This window comes from Gymnogyps californianus, chromosome 1 (genome assembly GCF_018139145.2).
Source record: "Gymnogyps californianus isolate 813 chromosome 1, ASM1813914v2, whole genome shotgun sequence".
Taxonomy (NCBI): Eukaryota; Metazoa; Chordata; class Aves; order Accipitriformes; family Cathartidae; genus Gymnogyps; species Gymnogyps californianus.
Window position 1 is genome coordinate 172388166 of NC_059471.1, and position 18534 is coordinate 172406699.

An 18534-nucleotide genomic window follows, 5' to 3' on the forward strand; every position below is an offset into this window, starting at 1 on the left:
ATCCAGCAATTTGGTGAGGAGGAGGAGGGTGTTTTTATCTTCCTACTCTCACTTCTGCCCACTTCGGCATTCAGCTGACCTTCACAGACAGATTCAATTCATTAGCCCAGCAAAAAGCTTCAATTTTTATTCCAGTTTATTTTTTGTTAGGTTGTGAATTAAACTGATTCGTCACAGGATGAAATAAATGCTAGCACAGATGCAGGAGGGAGGAGGCAACTGTACAGTCAGGAAAGGAATAGATAGTTGGAGTGGAATGGGGGTGGTCCTCTCTCTTTTGGTAGTAATGAAATTATTGTATCTGCTCAATTATGTAACATTAGCCCAAGATGGAGACATATGACTGGATAATCTGAATTTTGCCCTAGTAGGAACAATTCTCAGATCCACTATATCATTAAAAAACCTATATTATGTGTACATGAACTTTCACAGTATGTATTACTAATTGAATTCGTAAAGTGTGTTCTTATTAAAGCAGATTAATAATCGACTAGAACAAATTGTGGGGGAAATGTTAGTACCTTATCATGTCTTTCATGTGAATATAATAATTTGCCACTCCTTTACTTTTTGACTCTGCTTGCTTGTTGCTGCTGAAGTGACTCAGTAGATTTCCCTGTCTTGGTGTGTGCTTGAGTGTGCTGTTGACCTCTCCTCATCACAGTCATAATACTGAATGGCTATTTTTATTTTACAGAATATCATTACTTAGCTATGGGAACCTATTTCTTCAAAGACAATGCAAACGTGTCTAAGTCAGATCTGAGATTTGACTCCTAGCACATTTACACACATGTATGAAGTTTTGAGTGCTGCCCTGGCAAAATACTTCAGAAACTCAGCATGTGGTGTAACAGATTTTAAGACTGTGTCTAGAAATGAAGAAAAATGCATAATGAAAATGTAACACTTCAGTGTCCTTGCTGGCTCTATGCATAATTATTTATATGCCATACAACATGTAGAAGATCTCACTTGAAGACGCAACATCAGGAATAAAAACAGAAGGGTTTGCAGCTATGTTAGTTGAGTTTCTTCAGATGGAAGATTTGAAGAAAAATGGAACAAGGATCACATTGCTCTCAGAGGCATAAGCATACCCTGTCTCAGCAGCTTCAGGAGCAGATATTGGGCAGAAGGTTAACCCTTTTATCATCGTAGAGTGCATCGGCTCCTCAGGAATATGTTATCTGTGGAAAGTATGCAAATAGCCAGAAACTCACTGAGATCATGATATGGTGATCACTTTAGACAGCAAGACTTCCTATACTAGTGAAGTTAAAAAGTACTTAGGTAAACACTCAGGTGACTGGATGATGTCAACTAATAAAAGGGGAGCTATGGAGAAAAGCTGTGGGAAAAAAAAATGCAGAGGAAAAAATGATGTTAAAACATTAATAACTCAATGATATAGACCTGAAAATAATTTGCTTTAATTTGATTAATAAAGAGAAAAAATTTTCCAATGTTTCTAACTTTTGTGAGCATCAGAAATGAAGGGTATTTTATAAGTATTGCTTGCTTGGAACAAGAAAACAGCAACAGAGAGGACAAAAATTGTCTTTGTGCTCTGCCTTTGTACACCCTCACATATAGTACATGCATGATGCACAGTGCATGCTTCTGGACGCTCCTTCGTCAAAATGCAGCCTCACAGGGAACAAACAGATCCAGACAGCAATTTATTTATTCTGCTAGCACGTCCCAGGAACCTGGCTAGGGTATAAACTCCAGTCTGGAAAGCAGTATAAAGCCAGAAATACCCCCCACCATACACAAGCACCCTTCTCTCAAACAGTCTGCTCTACTGATAAAGGATTGTAGCTTACAGTTCACAATCTGGCCTAGCAGACAGTGGTATAGGTAAACAGATACAGTGGGAGATACCTACTGTTCCCTCAAGATAGTGTTTTACTGAGCAAGGAGAAATGAGTACCCAGCTTTAGTGAGACTTGGATGTAATTCTTTAATGCGAATAGAACAAAAGCCAATGAAACCTCATCCGGTCTCAGAGATTTTGAACATTCTTAAAATTGCCTTTTATGACAGAAGTAACTTGTAGGGTAGCATCACTCTGTCCCCCCAGCCTGCATCTCCTTAATCCTAGAAGATTTATGACAATTGTTGAAAAAGGAAGAGAAATGCAACAGCAAGAAAATGAGATAGATACTAAATGGGATGCTCAGTTATATTTCTCTCCACTTTCCTTTTTTAACAGACAAAGTACAGGAGTAAATCCCTCCAAAATTGAGAAAATAAGTCCTTTATTCAGTTTTTTACTGCTTGTACGATGTTAAGAAGGTGAGTCAGGTGATGCATAATAAACCAAATTAATTAACCCCTAATTTTGTTAACTGTAGGTCTTACAGGAGAAGATATGGTATTTCATGCTCTGTATACACTACAATGAGGAAAGTCTTGAAAGTGGGACAGATGATTTAAGCTTTAAACTTCTGTTTACTTTAATGGGTGTCATGCAGCTTAACCCTGTGAAAACGTGTCCCTATGCAACCATTAAGGATGAAGATTTTCATTTTTGAATCTTTCATGTACTACGGATCCTGGCTCGCATGTCACGTATTTGAGCCAAACTGTGCAGTATGTGCCAGTATCTTTTTCATTTTCAGTGCTCTGGCCCCTAATTTAGGTTGACAGTCTAGTCTTGAACTAATATAGCTGCATCATCAACAGCATTAGAAAGAATTCATCTGTGCTGGCAAGTGCTTGCTTTCTGCATGGAGGAGTCAGTTCTACTCATTGGTAGGTGCTATTAAGACTAAATTACTCCATTTGTAAAAAAAACTTTTGCCAAGACTATATGTTATATGGGAGGGAAGAAGAGTATGACCTGTAGGTGGCTGTATATGTGGTATTTCCCCACCTTTAACTTTACATCTCTATCTTTTTTTAAAAAAAAGATAGGACTAAAAACAGGTTTGGGAATTGATTCCAATGAGGCCAGATTTGTTACCAAAGCTGTGAGATTGTCATCTTTGTTATGAGTAGTGCTTGGTAATGTAAAAACCTCCAAACCAGCATGGGTGAGGATTCTTCTGGTGCAAACAGAGCTGTCCAATTTCCTTCTGATACACCTCCTTCCCAGCAAGTACACTAGCCCTGGAAAGGGTCAGGTACCAGCCTACAGGAGGCAGGGGACTGTCAGCAATTGGGAATGAAGGAATAAGGGTTGTGAGAGCTGCTGGAAACAACAGTGCAGTGCAAAGCGGATTGCACAACCTACACAGGACTTCCCTGTTTGCTGGAGTTATGACAACACTGACTCCAACAGTTTAAACCTGGGAGAATGCAAGAATAGTTTAGATCATTTTAGCCCCTTCCCAGAACTGTGAGGCCCGTGATGCACATTTTGGTTTTTTTTTTTTCTTATTTTTTTATTTTAAATCTGTACTTGTGCAAAGCTCCCATGAAATAGGATGTGTGATCTCCATTTTGCAGGGAAGATAACGACTAGAAAGATCACAAATGAAGTTTGTGACAGATCTAGATACAAAGATCAGATTACACTCATTGGAAAGGAGAGGAAGGAGTTGACACTTTCCTTATGAAGCCAAAGAAATGTGTCCTTACTTTAAAAAGTATTTTGGATTAGGAGTCGCTGGATACTGGTTCAATTTCACATGGCTATTGCAGAGCTGGCTAGCACTGTAGCCCTTGGCCAATGTATTTACCTTAGGTTTTCTTCTGTGCTTGTTGTATAACTTTTTTGAACTAACAGCAAGAGCAGGCAGTTACCCAGTTTAATTGAGGATTTTAACTATCCTTTTCCCCGTTGCTTTTTCTTTTAAGGTAGAAAAAAATTAATTGGGGCTTTTTGCTTTAAAAGTAGAAAATTCAAATGCATGTTGACATTTCCTGATGGTGTGTAGTTATGTATAGCACCTGACTGTCCTTTGGGAGAATGAGATCATGTGGCAGCAGATGCTGTATGGAAAATGTACGTGTGGAGCTATGATATAAGGTGAATGAACATCTCAACAGCTGAGCACCAAGAATGTCATGACAGGCACACAATGCAAGCTTAAAGCCTGTTTCACATATACAACAAGTATCTACAAACAATTGCTATAAGTAACTGACAGGGGAGAATTTCTTAAGGTTCAGGTACAGAATTATGCATCAGGGAATACCAATTCTAAACCTAACTAACTTTGACACAGATTTCTTGTGTGACATCGTTTAATTAATCTCTTTTCATATCTGTTATTTTCTCCATAAAGTATGAATATGTTGCAACCCATATCTTAACATTCCCATAACAATAAATTTTTCACTGATACATTGAAGAGAGTCAAAATAGGATAGTGAGTATTCTTTTTCTAGTTAATAAAAGTTTTGTATTTTTAGTATTAAGTTTCTTCTCAAGAAGGCATAAGGGACTCAAGCTGCACTTGAGTGAAGGAAAGTTGTATCAGATCAGCAATGACAAAGTGCTACGCCTCTTACAGTCAGTATTAGACTCAGGCAGCTCCGCAGGCAGTAGAGATTCCCTTGATTTTTTCCTCTCCACAGAAAACATTTACCACTATCTAACTTAGCCAAAACATAGACTTTTCATAGCCTGGGATCTCAGGTAATGCTCAGGTTGCTTATATTTTAAGCCAGATATGCTGGAGGCCACTTGGAGAGATAAATATATGCTCTTTCTTTCTCTGAAGGAAACTGGCTTTGTACTTTTGTAATTAGGTGTATAATTCATTTCACTTTCCTTTTTAATTAGGCTGTGGCTGGTCAGGACAGAAATCCTCTTTGTAAGGGCAGGAGTCATTGATGTACTGTTCCAATTTTCTACCAATATTACTACACTGGGAGTGGAATAGGACAACCATGAATCCGATCACTGTAATAAAAATAATAATGACCTGATCTGCAGAATAATAAAATTATGCCCCTTCATAGGCAGAAGGAAATTCAGGTAATTTTTAAGATTTCAGTCAAAAGTTTGCTCATAAATTCAAAACAAAATAGTAAAATACCAGCTGAGATTAACAGATTTGTTAACAGAAGTACATCTTCATTTCTTGTAAGTGGGTCCTTCACTGTATACTGTTAGAGTGCTTCTGGTCCAAAGATTTGCTGATAAGAGCACTGATTCCAATCTGTGCAACACATCTGGTGAAACACTGCATAGCTCTTGGGAAATAGATTAATGGAGACAGAAATACGGGTAGGTACAGAGACAGATAGATCGGTCAATCCCCATGAAAACCATTTCTCTCAATGACAGAAATGCCTCAGAGTTGTCTATGACACTGATCTGTTTTCTTCTTTATGGTAGTATAGAGCACTATATTCTGGGCAGAGTGTCTACCCATTTCATTCTCTCAAGTGCAGTCATAACTGTGCATCCAGCCCATTCAATACAGTGTGGTGCATAATATTTCAGTTTTATGGAAACAGGCTTAAGGTAATCAAGTATAAAGTGGGTTAGACAGAATGATGCATAATGTTGCCCCATACAGAATGGGAACTTGAAAAAGCATCCATCAGGGACATTAGCTGGAGCTCTTCTCAAGCGGTTTAGCACCGTAATTTGGCACTCTTACTCCATATTTGATTCAGTCAACATCACATAGAGTGCGGGGAATGCAGGCAAACCTGCCTTCATTCAGAGTACTACGGAACACAAAGAAAGGTTTATGTGCAGGTTTCAAGGAGGGTTTGGGATTTTGTAATCATTTTGCAAAGATGACAAGCTGAAGTTGGTAGTTACTTGGAAATTCTTTGTGGAAGAAAGATGCTCATTTGGTACTGAAATTTTCTTGAAAATATCCCATTTTTCCCAGCTATTTCTGGTAAAAAACATTCAAAGAAACAGGGTGAGAACATCATATTTTGCAACCTTGTACTAAGGCCTGATTTTATTTGTAATGGGAGGATACATTTCTCTTTTTTAGAAAAATTCTACCATGTGTAGACTGATGCAAGCAGTTTTGGTGGCTTTTGTATTCAGTGAAATAGTACCCCTATAGTTAATGTACATGCAGATGTTGAGACCTCGGTTGGAGTAGCTCTTCTTAGACAACTGCAGGCCATATCAGGCCTGATTTTCTTATTAGGACTATTATATCATGGGGAACTGTGAGTACTCAGCTCCTCACAAAATCAAAGCAGTTGTTTTCTCCACAGTGTTGTGGCTAATAGTCGTATTTAGACTCTGGCACGTTATACAGTCATAAAAATGAGGCTATTTTTGGCAGCTGGGATGTTTTGATGCTCATGGGAATGAGGTGTTTTGTTGATAGTTTTCCTCAACCCACTACAGAAACTGCCGGTGATGGGTAGGTCAGCCAATCGGAGACACTTGCCAGAGCTGTGGATTTCATGAGGCTAAATTTCATTTGAAAGTAAGTTTTCCCTGTCCTCGTAAAATGTGTTTGTTCTTCAGAATGATTTCATTCTAACTGATAGGCTTGGACTTCAAATAAAAGTATCAGTGTATTAGTAATATCCCTGCAGATAACTTGTCAAATGACCACCCACGCAAAGTAATAGGAGTCAGAAGTCATGGCTCAAATTCATCACGAACCACAGAAGATCTTGCAGGTTGCCATTTCTGCTGCCTATGCATTTCAATAGTTTCTTTGAATCAGACTTCTGAGCTTTGGAAAGATCCAACTCATGGACACAAAAAGACACAGTACAGCATAGTCATGTAGCTGCTGAAGATGTACAGTACTGCTAGCCAAATAAGTTAAACAGAAAAAAATTTACGTGTAGTGCTGTGGTGTGTCATTCTGTCTAGTAATAAGGGACTAGAGAAACCCATCAAAATGCAGAAAAAGCCAGTTATCAATAGATCCTCAATTTCTTTTCTCCACATACAGAAAATGAATTTAATTTTAAGATATGAAAGGAGACATATTTCTAAAGGTGAACAACACCCTCACCTTGAGAACTTTGCAGCTATTTATTTCAATCCACAAGCATAAAGCAGAAAGAGATTTCATTCTCTCTGCTGCTGCAAAGAAATGCATACTTACCAGCTAGTCACATTTTGCTATGAGCAAAACTCAATTTTCCTAAATGGACTGTATGGTCTGTTTTGCAACTTTTCTAGGGAAATAGCTTTTTGTTTTTGTGGAGGGAGATGAATGATTTGATATAAAAATGGTCTGTTCTGTTTTCATACTTGGAAAGTACTTTTTATCCTCATGTAGAATAGGAGCCAAATAATAAATAATTTGAAGCAAACCAGTTCACTGCTTCATATTTTCATAAAACCACCCAATGAGAACTCTAGTGTATCTTTTTAAATTTCACTAGTGGTGTACTTTCCCCCAGTGACTCCCACATAGTCAACACCCAGCAATCAGGGTAAATGCATATGTAAGAGATTTCTTATTTTTTTGGATGGGGAAAAGATATTGGAAATTAGCTGATATATAATATGAATGCTAAAAGATTTCATGATGATGTAGGATTCTGTTTGGCGAATGTGCTTTACAGGGTAAACATTGTCTAGAAGTGGGGTATAATATTGCAATGTGTCAGCAGCTGCTGCTCCACCTATTGCACAAGGAAAACATCAGCTCCACTTGTTCTACGTAATCCCTATATTCTAAGGGATGCAGGGATGGGGGTTTGGTGCCAGGTTAGTTATGAGGTAGAACTGGTGGGCCCCACAAGAAGAGGGAGAATCAAGTAATACTCATCATAAAATTACACCAGACTCTGCCTGTTTTTGAGTCTACATTGCTGTGGTTTAACACAATGCCTTTTCCCTGCAGCCAAGAAGAAAATGAAAAAAGGGGTAAAGTTGTTGCACCCATGCATCTTAGTTTAGTAGACCAAGACATCCTGATCAGTATCCAGCTCTGCCTATTCTTAAGAGACCATCCAAAATCCATTTAACAAAGGCTCTAGGAACATTTGAGCTGTCATCCTCAATTCTGAGAGAGGACAATAGTTCCAGGAAACCTCTATTCCAGCGCGGATGTGAAAAATGAGCTGCCTGTAAATGCTATCCAGAAAAAGAGAGATCACAGTTGGCTAGACCAGGTAGGCTGCTCATGCCTGGGGGAAGACAGAGGGGAAGAATCGAACCAGAACTGTTTGAAAATGGACTTGATGCTAACTTGCACTATATGTGACTCCCAAATCTGAACAGCCCTCATATGAACTGGGAAAAACTCTCATTTCTATTTGTCAGACTAGGAACTGCATAGCAGGAGGTCAAAAGAAAGATTCAGTAAAACTTCAGACACTGCTTTTCCACAAGACACAGTGTCCTTAAAAGAAAGGGGAACCATACTGATCAACTTGGTCGGCCCTGTGACAGACTAATGGTGTGCAGCTCTTGTGTGCACAGGTGCTATGTGAAAAGTTTGGCCTTCCTCTGCCAGCTTTCCTTGCTATTCCTACTGTGCTAAAAGGAAGCTTTGAGGGAAGTGGAACAAAGCTGTTGGCAATAAAGCCTGCATTTAAATTGAAGCATAGTAAGAACCACATGGTAGCATATGGAACAATGGCTAATCAATCATTAATCACTCTTATTTTTTGGAGTAGAGCATTATTGTTAATGTAATAACAGCATACGGTTACTCTGATGGAAGATGTAGACTGGAAAGCAGGAAACCATTTGCATGGTGCCAGCCATAACAGTCTATTAGGGTTATTTGCTTAATTGTAAATTTGCTTCAGGTTTAATGATAGACACCTTATTTTTGCTGGTTTCTGCTGCTGCTGTTGGCAATTCCATAAAAGTCAGCTTCTTGTTGTCTAAAAGGTCAGGGAGAAATACTGTGCCAGTTATTCAGAGCTGGACACATTTACAAGCAATTTCTTCTGTAGCTACTCAAAGTGTTCTATAAACATCTCCAAAAATCAGTGAAAGTTTCAGCCTGAATGGAGGTACGTGGCTATCTATAGTCATAACAAACGATCTGGGACTATATATGCAATATGGTTGGCGATAAGCATGTGGCTTCACCCTTTTTTAGAGCTGTTTCCTCAGTAAATCTCACTTGAATTATGAAAACTAAAGATATAAAAAATCTGGACATGCTGAAATCCTAGTGATCCTACTTTTAAAGCGGGTTTGTGTGGGGGTAATTATACAGAAAGAATGGGTTGATCTTACCTTTAGTTTCCTTGCCATTTGTACCCATTTACTAAAATGTTACCATTCAGACATGCAATGTACATAATTAAATTCAAATACCTCAATAAAAAAGAATCTCTATCCTACAGAATTGTTGATTTTCTCCAAAGCTTTCCAGTTTGTCTTACAAGATAACATCCAGAATAAGATACATTAAAAGGAAATCACTAGTCATGCACAGAATCCACACATTTGTTTGGATGCAGACATATGTGTTTATAACACAAATCTGTGTTTGCCTTTTTCATCTCTGCAAGCACCTCACTGTAAATTTGTGCCTAACTTTCCTCAGTCTTCTTGGCAATTGCTTTTCCAACCTATCACTCATATTTAATATCCCTCTTAAGAGTTAGCATAGATTTCAAGTCTACAAGGAATCATCATATCTTGGCCTGCTTGCAGAAGCTGTAGACTTCAAACTGGTAAATGATGTATCCAGTCTACAGCTTCTGAGCTAGAGAATTTTTTAGAAAATGGTCTAGCCTTTATTTAAAGATTGCAGATGATATAGAATTCATTGCCTCACTAGGAAAGCTATTTCAGTGGTTAGCTACTCTGTGTTAAAAAATGTATTCCTCAATATTTGTCTGAATTTGTCTTACATTAGCCTCCAGCCATTGCATACTGTGAAGTTTCTGCCTGTTAAAGATGCTCATACTTTAAGAAATTTATTCCACACTTACCTACAGAATGTAATAAAATTTGTCTCTTGAATAAACACCAGATGTAGACATCATCATCAAATAATGATTTCACAAATGCCATGCAGAGAAAGGCAGTAGGAAATCACAGTATCTACACTTGCACCTTCCAATCCTTATGTTCTGCTTACACATAAGAGATTCACTGTGACATTCCCAAAAATTGCATTTGCCAGAAGGCAATTTCAACTAATTATCCTTCAGCTGGTTATCTCAGTATCTTTTTCTTAGTCACTATTTTTTAAAAATCTCCCTCCAGATTGTGTAGCTTGTTGTCTTTTTTTTTTATCTGCACAGACTTTGCACAAATGTGTATCAATGTGGATATCGATAAGAACTAATCTTTCATTATTAATACTGCAGTGGGTAGACCTTGGCTGGCTGCCAAGTGCCCACCCAGCCACTCCCTCCCTCCCTCCCTCCCCTCAGCAGGACAAGGGGACAATATAAGATGAAAAAGTTTGTGGGTTGAGTGAGGGAGATCTCTCACCAATTACCGTCACAGGTAAAACAGACTCAACTTGAGGAAGATTAATTTAGTTTATTGCTAATTACAAATAGAATAGGATAGTGAGAAACAAAACCAAAACTAAACACACCTTTCCACCTCCACCTCTTCTTTCCAGGCTCAACTTCTCTCCTGACTCCTCTACTTCCTTCCTGCTGAGTGGTGCAGGGAGATGGGGAATGGGGTTGCGGTCAGTTCATAACACTTCAGGTCTGCTGCACCTTCCTCCTCATGCTCTTGCCCTGCTCCATTGTGGGGTCCCTCCCATGGTATACAGTCCTTCATAAACTTCTTCAACATGGGTCCTTCCCACGGGGTGCAGTTCTTCCAGAACTGCTCCGGTGTGGGTCTCCCACAGGCTGCAGCTTCCTTCAGGTCACATCCACCTGCTGCAGCATTGGGTCCTCCATGGGCTACAGAAAGGGTATCTGCTCCAATGTGGTCTTTTATGGGCTGCAGGGGGACAGCCTGCCCCACCATGGTCTCCTCCACAAGCTGCAGGGAAATCTCTGCTCCAGCACCTGCAGCACCTCCTTCCCCTCCTCCTTCACTGACCTTGGTGTCTGCACGGCTGTTTCTTTCACATCTTTCTCACTCCTCTCTCCCAGCTGCCACATAGCATCTTTTACCCTTTCTTAAATCTGTTTTCCCAGAGGCGCCACCATCTTGGCTGAGGGGCTCAGCTGTGCCCTGCGGGGGGTTGGTTGGAGTCAGCTGGAACCAGCTGTGACCTGCACGGGGCAGCCCCGGCCTCTCCTCACAGAGGCTGCCTTGCAGCCCCCGCTGCCAGTACCTGGGCACCTGCACCCCATACATCCACCCCTTACCTCTGTGAAACACATATTTAAGAATTATCATTAAAATATACATTCATCACACAATCTGCACAAACTTCACTTACATCAATAAAGAGTTGCCCACACTAAAGTCAAACTAATATCATCACTGCACCAACAAAGGTGGACAATATACACACCCTCCACCCCTCATCCCTTCACCACATTACAACAACAAAAAATTACCCAAATAATACAACAACAAATATTCCACTTCCTGGCAATGTCCAGACCAAAGTTTGCCCGTTACCTCTCCCAATTACTGTCCTTATCTGGAATTCCTCCAGAGCCCATGTGTGGCACCAGAAAGGACTGTGGTGGGTTAACCTGATCTCTTCTCACAGCAGCCACCCCTGCAGCCCCCCACTGCCAAAACCCTGCCATGTAAATCCAATACAAATACCCTTTCTCTTTTTGTGTCATCTACAAATTTAATGAAGAACAATTTCATTTTTTCTCTCATTTCACTGATAAACATGCTAAAAATCATTAGCCACATACATATTAACTAGATTCCTTTGTATCCTTTATTCTTATTCTTTATTTTTAACCACCCTCTCAGCTTAATGACAAATGCATGTTGTATTCCTATCTGCTCATTTTTGCTAGATAACTAATAAATGTATTTAAAACTTCCAAATCACACACCAGTTTTGTGACAAGCAGCAGTTAATCATCTTTCTAGAACTTCAATACCGTTTTTCATAAACCTTTCATAGTGTTCCCTCAGACAGTTTTCATCCGACATAATAACATTTGATACAGATGATTTAACTTACTACGGATAAGAAAACACAGTACCAAAACTTATGCTAAAGCATAGGGCCGTATTTTAACTGGCAGACTTATTAAGAATTTGAAACTATGTGCAAACACCCTCTCTGGCCCAGTAAGTATGGACAGAAGAGCAAAGAATGTTTTTTTGTCTTTTTTTCCCCCTCCGGTGCTTAGGAAAAGTTCATTTTCACAAAGGTTTTTCAGAAACTGTGTTTGAGACAATGGAGCCTGCATAGTGTCCATAGCAAACACTCCCTCCCTTCTACAATGAAGGATCTAACTTAGGGACACGGAATCCTTGTCTGAATAGGTCAAAACCCAGCAACATTGGCACTGTTAAAATAACAAGTGTATAGCAAAAGGAAACCAAGAAAAAGTAGAATGTTCCTGACACCTAGTCTGATATCTTGTGGAATATATTCTGTAGGACTTTGTCCAGGAATCTGCAGCAATGCAGCCTTTGGCTGCACTAACAGATGTCCATCCTTCCTTTCCCTCATTGTAAGAATCTTTTTCTCTTAGCCTGTTACTAGGTCAATGCTTTTATTGCTGTGACAACCCTATGACCTTATATGTCAGCCCTATGATTCACAAAGGATTTGCAATCCCAGTGTAGGGTCTCCTTGAAGTTTACCTTTTTCAACAAAATGAAAGAGTAACATTTCTCTCCATCATGAGTCTTTGTGCCAGCTGAATTGCAGAGAATAGGAAAGAAGTTGACTCTTAGTATGAAAACATTAGCCAAATCATCAGGCAACGTTCATTTCTCTAATTCTGTTGCTCAGTGCCAGCCTAGAATATGGTACTGTACATTTAAGGATGCAATCATAAAGAACAGTGTCCTTTCCATTTTGTTTATATGAAGTTAGAAAATGTTTCCATAGTATGGAGAGTAGCTATCATCTGTTCCATGTTGGATTAGGTAATCTTTCCTATTTAAGGATATCTACTCAAGTAACTGCTTGTTCCATACATTTCAGAGTTTTCAAAGGAAACACATGTTCACTGTTATTGTCATCAGAATGAGTTTTAAAAGATCTTTAAAACCTTTGGGGTTGCTTCTATAATCGTAACCAAAGTTAATACTCTTTGAAATAAAATACTCTATTTAAAAAGAGAATGGTGTATTATTATTCCAATAGTAGGAAATACAATACTCAATAAGATTTTATGTCTTGAAAGTCTCTTTCTCACACACATACTTACTGTAAATGTGGATCAGAATAACTTCATACTGTATTCTTAAAAGTATTTTAAGAAAATGAAGGTGGCATGGTATTTTAATTTCAGAAGTGTTGCTTTTCCTTAGTTCTTATTCGTATATTATAACCTGAAAATGACACTGAAACAAGAAGAAAAGCTATTTGTCGTAGAGATACTTAACATAGGCAGTAGATTCAAGGCAATACTATGAATAAAAAAAGTAATTGGTAAATTTAAAGCTTTAAAAAGAGAATAAGTAAAAATATCTGAAACACTCTGGCAGCCTCATTTCACCATACTCATGCTGCAGTTTCTTATTTTTCACTGATTTCAAACAGAAGTTAATAGACCGCTTAAGTGAAAAGAAATGGCATTTAAGCCCAGATGCATACCTCTAAGTCTTTGATGATGAGTTAAAAGTCTAACCTTCCTCCACAGGAACCTTCAGAAAGATACACAATCTCCAGAGCTTTCCGTGAATTACTGAGTACAGAAAAAGAACAGGCTCCTACCTCAGGTAGCCTATAACAGTACATAAAGATGAACTTGATCCTGCCCATTTGATCAGTTAAGGAACGGTCTAATTTAAATAGCAGCTTTCATGGATCTTCAGGAAAGTTGCTAAACTTTGATTTTTCTCACTTATCCTTCCACTTAATGAGCAGAATAATAATTTTGTCCTTTGGTATAAAAATACATGGAAAGGAAACATCAGCTCCTATATGAACAAACTCCTGTGCCTGGGGTAGCTGCTTGACAGTCAAGAGGGCTCTGTGCAGGTGGCTGCCCTGAAAAGGTGAAAATTAAAGACATAGGGCCTGATATTACAAGATACTCGGGAAGACGATACTCTCTTATCCTAAATTAGGTTGGAAGAGTATTATCCTGGTCTGTTTCAGGATATGTATTTGCCGATGTAATGGCAGTAACAATAAAAAAAGAAATCTGTGTTTTTAGCATGACTTTCTTCAACTTCTATGTTGAGAAATTGTAAGAAAAAAAAATCTTAACTGTACTGCAAATAAAAAAACTGACAGCTTTGCTTTTTGCCAATGAAAAAGAATGGTTTCCCATTTTGATTTTAATGAAGGTCAGAACTCTTCCACTGGGGCAGGTTTTAGAAATGAACAAACTCAAGTCTCTTGCAGCTTTTCATGCCATATTATTTCTGCACTCTGAATCAAATTCTAATTTTATTTACTTGTGGTTTTATATTTCAGTCACCAGAATTAATTTTTATTCTTTAGTTCTTTTCAATTTTTAAGTCTTCAGATTTTTTTCATAGTAATATTTCCAACCACTTTTAATTATGTTTCCAGTTTTAACTACACATCATTTCGCTTAGGTCAACTTTCTTTTACATTTCAGATTCCTTTGAAGGGCCTTTAGTTCTGAAGTAAATCTGCCTCTTTTTATTTCCTCCTTCCCTTGTAAATTCTGCTCAATTTATTCTAGCCAGTCTGGTTCTGATTTATGTTTCATTTATTTACATTTCATTATTTTCACCTTTTAAACTTTTTTCACCCTGTGATTTCTCATTTTCCAGTTCTTTTCAACTGCTTGGAAGTACCTCCCCCACACCTATTAAAAAAAACTTGGTTTTTATTGTATTAGTTTTTTTCCCCCATGCTAGAAGAAGTCTTCCTTCAAATATTTTTTCTTATTTTTGAACATACTTTGTTTTGTTTTCAGCTTCTTTGCCTAGTGCTTTTGAAAACAGTTGAAAACTGATGCTCTTTAAAACAAGGCTTGTGATTTTCCTATTATGTTTAGCACCTAAGATAGCTAGCTTTTCTGTAACTAGCACTTTGAAATAGTTTAGGATTTTATTGACATCTCATTTTAAAAAAGAAAAAAGAGAGGGTGGGAACATATCAGTCTCAGTCTGGTATGTCTCTCACCATTTGACTGTGTTAAAAATGAAAAAGGAAGTGAGGATCTGTTTTGCTCTGTATTAAGATTGGCCCCAACATGGAAAGAGAAAAAAGGCCTTGTTATGAAGGGAGAGGACTGATCAAAATCATGATGGAATATTGAAAATAACATTAAAGGCAACATTTTGGCTCTAGTACTTTTTTTTCAAGCTGTTAAAAATGAGACAAAGGAGTAATCTTGTTCTCTGTTACATTTCACACTTTTTGGAAAAGTCCTCTTGACAGAGACAAAAGTCTTATCTCATATTTCTGTTTTCTAAATCTATTTGCTATTTCAAGACTGCATTTTATTAACCTTTTCTGAAGTCTAATAAGCTTTTCTTTTACACATATTACAATACTATATTTCCTTTTAGATTTCAGTTTCACACCATTTGAAAAAGGAATGGCTTTTAAAACTGAACCTGGCAATGCAACAGTGAATACACATTGTGCAGCATGGGACAGGGGACAATGTTTAAAGGAAAGATTCCCATTTATTTTACAGGACATTAAACTGATCTCTGCATTTGTTAGATTATAATTACACAATGACATCTGGAGTATTCAATGAGTTTCACAGGAAATTCCTGTTGTCCTCTGTATTCTGTTTATTTCAGCTTGTTTTGTAGTGTCAGAATATCTCTCAGGTGAAAAACAGGTGAATTATTTAAGTGTTTTGATCTTTAGTCTTTATTGGCATGATTAGGTTGGTGCACAGGTGTTCCCAAAGCTACAGCATAAATTAAAGTTATATTGGCTGGGTATGGCAACATGGTTTACCCAGTGCTCATGCCATGAGGCAGAATGGGTGAATATGTCTCGTTAACAACTCATTACGTTATTTCATACCTTTTGCAGCCTCCTGTAATACAGTACATTGCTTTATATGGGATGACTCCCAATTTGATTCTACATTAATTGCCTTGCCTAGTCACACCACAAAGCAGAGATGAAATCTGCCTCATGTTATTACAATTTGATCAGAAGGACCTGTCTAGACCACACAGTGAAACGTTTCTCAAGGTCAAAACTGGAAAGATTTTCTTTTTGTATTGTGGGATTTAATATTTGTACTTCTATAAACTGAGAAACTGTTGCTTTTTAAATGTTTATTTAAGAAAACACTAAATTAAATTATTACTTCTTTTATAGCAGCAAAATACAGGCTTAAGTCAAGTTCTTGTACGGACTTTAGATAACTACGTAACCTAAAAACTCAGAAATCTCTTTGCTTTCTAAGGTTATAGTATTTACTTTTTAATAAAATGAAACATCAGATCGGTGTTTGTGTGCAATCAAAAATTTCATTATAATAGCTTGCTTTTTCTTTTTTCCTTCTTTTTGAAGCCAGATTTTCCCTGAAGTGTTTCCGCTGCAGGGAAATAAGGAGAGAGGTTCCAAAGCTCTTTAATAATTCAGAATAGAATTGCAGAACATGAAAACTTATTATCCTGGCCACCACTGTCATTAAATACTTTCAAAATTATGTTTAGTGGCAGAGAAATTAATAAGTGGTTGCAACTTTGAGTGGACAACCCAAATCACACAGTATTTGGCTTATTATTGGTGCTAAGAAATAGTTTCTATCAACATTTGTTCAACAACAAAATTAGTTTTCAATTAAATTAAAAGAGTGCATAGTTTCCCCAAACACTTTTTTGACCAACACCCGAGTTTGGCAAGAATGCTGACTCTTTAGCCAACACATACACAAATTTTTGAAGTTTATGGACAAAAATGTCCAGGTTTCAGTTTCCTAAAGTAGAAAAATCATCAGTGTTTGGGTTTTTAGGTTTGACAAAAAATGTAGATTACCCATTAAAAAATGTAGAGGAAAGGGGAAAATATGCTTATGAGGAACCTTCTCCATCTTTACTTTCCAATTAACTCTAGTACTTTGCAAGAGGTTGAGTTTATAAAGGTCTGCATGTAATGAAATTATACCCTGTAGACTCTGCCATTTGAACTTGTTCAATTTCTCAGTTGTTTTAACTGAAATCCTGAGACTTGCACATTTTTATTACCGATTCACATTATTAGGGTTAATAAACATTTAAATTTTATTGACCTGCCTAAATTTGGTTCCTATACCATTATTAACAATTATGAAAAAAGTACATTATTCTGCTGATATACATGAGTTCTCTATTAAGAGAATAAATCATCACATGGGCAATTCCTTTCCTTTAGTTCTGTCAGACTTACAGCAATTTCAGAAGGGCAAGTCTACTTCAAGAATGAGGACTTGCACAGGTCTGAGCTCACATGCCAATACAGATGCTAAATAAATAAATCAATATTTGCTTTCACACTAAGAAACACAGTTCAGAAAGTTATTTAATAGCCATTCCTTGTAAAACATGCAATATTAAACCCCCCCCAATTAATCAATTTACCCCCATATTTCTTCTGACAGAATGTGTGCAATTACGTGGATAACAAAGAGAAATTATATTTTTACTCCTGAGGGTGTCTATGTGAGGTTAGGGTGTAAAATAGTACTAAGCTCCCTTTTCTGTGGCTTTGCTCAGTTCTTATTCATGTACTTTCCAGAAGTAGTTGGGTACTAAACAGAAAAAAATCATAACAGTTATGTAAACAGCTGTCCTCACTGTCAACACCTTCAAATATAAAGGCATCTCAAAAATTTCTTCAGGATGAAGAAGGCACAAAAGACACTAAGGAAAAAATAATAGTTAGAAAATGAAATGTCTATAGTTGATCAGACTAAAAATTCTACCTGTAACCACTCATTTCCTTCATGCTAGCTTAAGGTAATAAAGTCCACATAACAAAATGTATAAATTCAATATATTACATAAGAAGTCTAGGTGAAAACTCCTTGGTTTATGTTTCTATATATTACATACCCACACATGTATAGCTAGATGGACAGAAAGATAAACAGAAACATCAGCCAGAGACGCTCAGTGAGGGAGTAATCTACCATCACAGCAAGAGAGAGCTCAATGGAAAAAGGCAGTAAAAATATTAAAGAAAAAAAATAGTCTGGATAACATGAAAACTTGAGTTTGAAGTTTAGTAAGGAGTTCCAGCAGAGATGGGAAACTAACTATAATACATTCCTGTAGAACACTATTGCCTGTTCCTTTTGCTGGGTGCTCTGGATTTCATCTGCACTAAAAATTTGGAAAAAATCAGTTTTTGCTCGAGGGCAGATTCCTGAGGGACAAAATGATACAGCAAGTACTGTTAATTTTCTTCTTTGAACAGCATCCCATTGTGCCAGAAGTATAAAATTACAGTTTTGTATAAAAAAGGAAAAATACTACTTTGTTTTTCAGAGGGACTTTTCTTTTTTGCGGCTCACTGGTGATGTAACATTTATGAAAGAGGGCATAAATATCTGCTCTGTTCTGAGGAAAGCGTAGCTGGTTTGTTTGTGTTATTTATTAAATGAATTTCCTAATTCAAAGAGTCAGATTCTTAAACACTTCAAGATGCAAGT